Raw genomic sequence first — 7680 nt, forward strand, 5'->3', positions numbered from 1 at the left:
AAATAAAATACTACCCCACATTGTACCCCAAATAAAATACTGCCCCACACTGTACCCTGAATATAATCCTGCCACACACTTTAACCTGAATATAATACTGCCACACACTTTAACCTGAATATAATACTGCCACACACTGTATCCACTAAATATAAAACTGCCACACACTGTACCCACTAAATATAATACTGCCACACACTGTACCCTGAATGTGATACTGCCACACACTGTACCCTGAATATAATACTGCCATACACTGTACCCACTAAATATAATACTACAATACATTGTACCCACTAAATATAATACTACCATACACTGTACCCACTAAATATAATCCTGCCACACACTGTACCCTGAATATAATGCTGCTCCACACTATATCCACTGAATATAATACTGCCACACATGCATACACATCATATATACATATACACCCCCTCTTATCCTCCCACCCCCCATAACCTCCGCCAAACCACTCCTCATTATTACTATAACTCCCCCCCCCCCCCCGGCACCTATCCTCATCACTACTATAACCAGGGGGGGTTATAGGGGGAGATGAGGAGAGGTGAGGGGGAAGCCTCTCGTCATCACCCCCATAACCCTCCCTGCACCTCTCATCACCCCTATAACCCCCCCTGCACCTCTCATCACCACCACCCCACGGCACCTCTCATCGCCCCCATAACCCTCCTGTACCTCTCATCACCCCCTGCACCTCTTATCACCCCCAAAACACCCCCCTTCACCTCTTATCACCCCATAACCCCCCCTGCACCTCTTATCACCCCCATAACACCACCCCGAACCTCTTATCACCCTCATAACACCCCCCTGCACCTCTTGTCACCCCATAACACCCCCCTGAACCTCTTATCACCCCCATAACACCCCCTGCAACTCTTATCACCCCCATAACACCCCCTGCACCTCTTATCACCCCCATAACACCCCCCCTGAACCTCTTATCACCCCCATAACACCCCCCTGCACCTCTTATCACCCCCATAACACCCCCCTGCACCTCTTATCACACCCATAACACCCCCCTGAACCTCTTATCACCCCCATAACACCCCCTGAACCTCTTATCACCCCCATAACACCCCCCTGCACCTCTTATCATCCCCATAACACCCCCTGCACCTCTCATCACCCCCATAACACCCCCCTTCACCTCTCATCACCCCCATAACACCCCCCCTGCCCCTCTCATCACCCCCATAACACCCCCTACACCTCTCATCACCGCCATAACACCCCCCTGCACCTCTCATCACCCCATAACACCCCCCTGCACCTCTCATCACCCCCATAACACCCCCCCTGCACCTCTCATCACCCCCATAACACCGCCTGCACCTCTTATCACCCTCATAACACCCCCTGCACCTCTCATCACCCCCATAACACCCCCCTGCACCTCTTATCACCCCCATAACACTCCCCTCTGCACCTCTTATCACCCTCATAACACCCTACCCTGCACTTCTTATCACCCCCATAAGACCCCTGCACCTCTCATCACCCCCATAACACCCCCCTGGACCTCCTATCACCCCCATAACACCCCCTGCACCTCTTATCACCCCCATAAGACCCCCCCCCTGCACCTCTTATCACCCCCCCTGCACCTCTCATCACCCCCATAAGACCCCTCCCCCTGCACCTCTTATCACCCCCATAACCCCCCCCACACACACACACCTCTCTCATCACCATTGTAGTCCCCTAACCCCCCCCCCCCCCCGGGCCCCCCCGCACCAGTTTACTTACCCTGCCGAGGATCGTTGCAGCGGCGTGAGGCTGCTGTTCCAAGTCCTGTCACTGCTCGGGGAGGATGCTCTGGAGGTCGCGTGGAGACGTAAGCAGGGACAGGTCAGGTGATTGGAGTAGACGTGCGTGCCTGGGCAGGGCACTTGACGTCTCTACTCCCATCAGCCCCTGACCTGTCCGGCCCTGCTACGATTCTTAAGGGGCCCAAGCCCCCCAAAAATTTTTAATTGAAATGTACGGGCCCCCCGGTCGTAGTCCTGGGGGGCACCCAGCGGTCAGTGTGTGACAGTGGCAGTCACTCACTGACAGGCCAATTAAATAAAAAATAAATAAAAAAAGGTCCAGGGACGTCCGGGCCCCCATGAAGCTCCGGGCCCCATACAGGTGTAGGGGTTGTACCCCCCTGATGGCGGCCCTACCCATAGCAACCATTCAGCTCGCTTCTTTCGTTTTTAACAAGGCCTCAGCAAAATTAAAGAAGCCATCTGATGGTTGCAATGGGCAACTCAGCAACTTTTCCTCTGCACAGGTTTTGATAAATATCACCCACTCTTCCCATTAGCAAGACCAGCCCTTGAGTGGAAAAGTTGGGCGAGTTCCCCTGGATATGTTACTTATTGTCCTAACTTTTTAGCACTGGCAGGGTTTCATTAGTCAATTATTATGGCAACTGCTCATCCCCATGTGGGTTCTTGTGGCCTTTCATGGATCTCCAACTACCCTTGGCTGTGAATGTGCAGGGTACCTGTTGCTTAATAATATGACAAACATAGTAATATGATCCCTGGGACACACAGTGTGGCTAACACAGTTGCAGTTCAAATTCATGTTAGAATGGTGTTCTTACACTTTGATGGACCGCTTACTGTAAGTCAGACAGACATGTCAAAAGATAAGATCGATCAGGGTCCTAGTGCGGAGACCTCCTCCAATGATTAGGTATAGAGGGCTACAACTGACCTTCAGAGTGAGTCTCAGCACTTTTATTTTTACTTACATTACACTAACTGCAGATTTGCAGATGAAGGATGTCTGACTGAAACTTATCTTTTAATAGCACACTTGGCCCACTTTGCTTAACCAGTCCACTCACATTGCCTGACTTGGCTTTGTAGGCTTCTCTGTAGGCCCAGGGCAACCAGTCTCTTACTGTCCACTGAATACTCCAAATGTGGGCTGGGGCTCCAATGGCTCACATGTACTTTCTACTATGGCGCTAAATCTCACCCTTTTTTTGCTTGCCCCCTTCTCTTATAGCATTATAGCGCAACATTAAAGGCTGCTAATGTTTCCATTTGCTATCTCTTTAGTACAATGAGATTTATCATCAAAACCTGTGCAGAGGAAAAGTGGCTGATTCCCTAAATCGTTAGACAAAACTAGAATCCCACATATCTCAGGAACAGAAGGACATATCGAGTCTCTGGTGACCCGATCGCCTGGAAAATAGTGATGATCAGAGCTGTCAGTGACAGCCCCGATCATCCTAAGGGATAGGAGCGAGGTTGCAGTGGTGCCACCCCCTCCTATCCCCTGCCATTAGTCAGCAATGAGTACTGACCAATGGCAGTTGAAGACGGGGGGTTGCCATGGAAACACCCCGCTCTGCTCACCCCTGGATGTCGGGCAGAATGGGGGGAGAAGATGGCGGCCGGTACCTGTGAAAATGCGGTGGGGACAGGCGATCATCGGTGGCATCAGCGGAGATCAGCGGCGCAGGTAGGGAGGCGACGGTGTGGAGCATCAAGGAAGGTGGCAGTAAAGCCATCTTTACTGCTGCCTTCCTAGTGGTTGCCAAACTGCAACTCCCAGCATGCCCAGACAGCCAAAGACTGTCTGGGCATTCTGGGAGTTGCAATTTTGTAACACCTGGAGGGTCACAGTTTGGAGACCACTATTACAGTGGTGCCCAAATGGTAGCCCTCCAAATGTTGCAAAACTGCAATTCTCAGCATGCCTAGACTGCTCAGGCATGCTCAGAGTTGTAGTTCTGTAACATCTGTCCCTTCAGATTTAGCAATTTTCATGAAAATTTTTAAAATTGCTGCTATACTTTGAAGCCCTCTAATGTTTTCAAAAAGTAAAAATATGTCCATTTTATGATGCCAACATAAAGTAGACATATTGTATTTGTGAATCAATATATACATTTATTTGGAATATCCATTTTCCTTACAAGCAGAGAGCTTCAAAGTTAGAAAAATGCTAAATTTTCAAAATTTTCATGAAATTTGGGGATTTTTCACCAAGAAAGGATGCAAGAAAGTAACAACAAAAATGTATTAATGCATAAAGTGACAGTGGTCAGAATGGCAAAAATGAGCTGCGTCCTTAAGGGGTTAATGACAACATTTTTGGGGGGTTGACCATGTGGTAGCTTGGGGGGTGTAGGATATGGGGAGTGTAGTTGTGCAGGTAATAAAGGGTGTTTGTTAACCCTTGCTATTCGTGATGCCAGGGTGCGGGCTCTTCAATAAAGCTTTTCCTCCCGCTGCCTTTCCCAGGAAGTAGATGATACTGAGTTTAAAGTAGTGAGTAATAATGGATTGTCCACAACCGGAAAGCTTCTGTAAAAAGCGTTAACTTTACTGAAGATTTTCTGTACACTTCATCAACATAACCGTCTCAGGACTTTAGCTTTAAGAGTCTCTAGACAATTGCGCTGCTCCACTGGATATAGAGAATTAGTTGCGGTCCAGTAGTCAGGCTAGTATTAGCAGGAATTAGAGTAAGGCTCACGATTTTTGGTTCTGCTGAGGGCATAGGTTTTGAGGCCTAGCGTGTCGTTGAAAGTTGCGTAGCACGCCGTCCTCTTAGTCCGGCATCCACGAGAGCAGCAATCCAAGAGCGCGATAATTGTATGCAGCTTCCTTATATGGGCAGGGGCTGGACTAAAGCTAATTGGTCCATACGGACCCACGCTGGGTAACACGTGACCCAAGGACCTCCTAAGGTCCTGCAACATACCATAGAGGTTACTAGCTTGGTCACATGATCGAAGGTCCTGCGACACTGAACAAGGTAAGTACTATACAGTCCTATATAATAGATAGAATTACTAATATATACATTTATTAATATACAAGTTAAACTTAAGGAGAGGCGACTAGGGGCTGTCCCACCTGAGGACCCCTACCTGAACGTAGTTACTCTGACTTTGGGGACCTCTACACTAGGTACTGGATGCAATACGGTACCGGGACACCACAGCCACAAGTCCTCTTTAATTTGATAAACCATTAAAGAGGTACTCCAGAGGAAAAAAAAAATTATCAACTGGTGCCAGAAAGTTAAAACAGATTTGTAAAGTACTGGAAGGATTAAGATTTTTTTAATAGAAGTAATTATTAGCTGCTGAATACTACAGAAGAAATTCTTTTCTTTTTGGAACACAGGGCTCTCTTCTGACATCATGACCACAGTGTTCTCTGCTGACACCTCTGTCCATTTTAACCCCTTAAGGACTCAGGGTTTTTCCGTTTTTGCACTTTCGTTTTTTCCTCCTTACCTTTTAAAAATCATAACCCTTTCAATTTTCCACCTAAAAATCCATATTATGGCTTATTTTTTGCGTTGCCAATTCTACTTTGCAGTGACATTAGTCATTTTACCCAAAAATGCACGGCAAAACGGAAAAAAAAATCATTGTGTGACAAAATCGAAAAAAAACCACGCCATTTTGTAACTTTTGGGGGCTTCCGTTTCTACGCAGTGCATATTTCGGTAAAAATCACACCTTATCATTATTCTGTAGGTCCATACGGTTAAAATGATACCCTACTTATATAGGTTTGATTTTGTCGCACTTCTGGAAAAAATCATAACTACATGCAGGAAAATTTATACGTTTAAAAATGTCATCTTCTGACCCCTATAACTTTTTTTTTTTTTCCACGTACGGGGCAGTATGATTTTTGTTTTGATCGGACTTTTTGATCACTTTTTATTCATTTTTTAATGGTATAAAAAGTGACCAAAATACGCTTTTTTGGACTTTGGAATTTTTTTGCGCGTACGCCATTGACCGTACGGCTTAATTAATTATATAATTTTTATAGTTCGGACATTTACGCACGCGGCGATACCACATATGTTTATTTTTTATTTTTTTTTACACTGTTTTATTTTTTTATGGGAAAAGGGGGGTGATTCAAACTTTTATTAGGGAAGGGGTTAAATGACCTTTATTAACACTTTTTTTTTACATTTTTTTTGCAGTGTTATAGGTCCCATAGGGACCTATAACATTGCACACACTGATCTCCTATGCTGATCACTGGCGTGTATTAACACGCCTGTGATCAGCATTATCGGCGCTTGACTGCTCCTGCCTGGATCTCAGGCACGGAGCAGTCATTCGTCGATCGGACACCGGGGAGGCAGGTAAGGGCCCTCCCGGTGTCCGATCAGCTGTTCGGGACGCCGCGATTTCACCGCGGCGGTCCCGAACAGCCCGACTGAGCAGCCGGGTCACTTTCAGTTTCACTTTAGAAGCGGCGGTCAGCTTTGACCGCCGCTTCTTAGGGGTTAATACCGCACATCGCCGCGATCGGCGATGTGTGGTATTAGCCGCGGGTCCTGGCCGTTGATTAGCGCCGGGACCGACGCGATATGATGCGGGATCGCGGCGCGATTCCGCTTCATATCGCGGGAGCCGGTGCAGGACGTAAATATACGTCCTGCGTCGTTAAGGGGTTAAGAACTGTCCAGAGTAGGAGAAAATCCTCATAAAAAAACATATGCTGCTCTGGACAGTTCCCAAAATGGACAGAGATGTCAGCAGAGAGCACTGTGGTCATGATGTCAGCAGAGAGCACTGTGTTCCAAAAATAAAAGAATTTCCTCTTTAGTATTCAGCAGCTAATAAGTACTGGAAGGATTACGCTTTTTTTTTATAGAAGTAATTTACAAATCTGTTTAACTTTTTGGCACCAGTTGATTTAAAAAAAAAAAAAAAAAAAAAAGTTTTCCACCGGAGTACCCCTTTAAATCATTGTTATGGATCAACTGTATTTATGAAGAGTGCTTTCCCAGTCCTCTCCATGATCTCCTGCCCTGCTGCTTGACAGCTGCTGTTTATACAGGAAAATACATTTCAACCATAAGTCAATGATAGAGGTGCAGAAAAGAAAAATGTGGAGGTGGAGATCAAATTAGGGCAGCATGGTGACCTATCTGCTTTAGAAGAGAATCTGAACCTAGGCCAGGAGCCAGAGGTGTAACTTGAAGCTCCTGGCCCCTAATGCAAACATCTGTAACAGGTTCCAACATAAATATTATTTATAATAAAGTTGTCTTGTTATGCTGAAGAGCGAAATTTGGGTTTCTAGTGGCAACAGGTCATTAGCCTTACTGCTACTTCTAAAACCTCTATAGCAATGCCCCTGGTCAGAGCCACTAACTCTAAAATAGATAAATGCTTTACTAATGGATACAAAAAGACCAAATAGCCCCCTAAATTGCTAAGCATGAGATGGAAATAACTTAACATGCATGTCCTTTTAATTCTGTATAATAATATTCTTACTTAGCTTGTTTGCTTATTTGTTTTCAGTAGAGCAGTACCACGGAAAGTACGTCAGCTTACCTGGCTATTCTCCAGCCTGCATCTACATGCCAGTACCAGGCACAAAGACTTGATTCAGTCCTGGATCAGCTCTATTTTCAAGATGTTTACTTAACTATTCTAGCTGTAGAAGAGAGGTAAGCAGAAGAGCAAACCAGGAAAAATATCTGTCTCACTGGGTTCACACCACGATTTTGCTATATACGGTTTCGGCAAACGGTTTCATAAAAAAAACCACGTATGCAACCGCACAGAAAACCGTGCCCATAGACTTCCCATTCAAAACCATATGCACCATAATGTATACGGTTGTCTCCGTTTTTCAAACCATACGA

This window comes from Hyla sarda, chromosome 1 (assembly GCF_029499605.1).
Source record: "Hyla sarda isolate aHylSar1 chromosome 1, aHylSar1.hap1, whole genome shotgun sequence".
NCBI lineage: Eukaryota > Metazoa > Chordata > Amphibia > Anura > Hylidae > Hyla > Hyla sarda.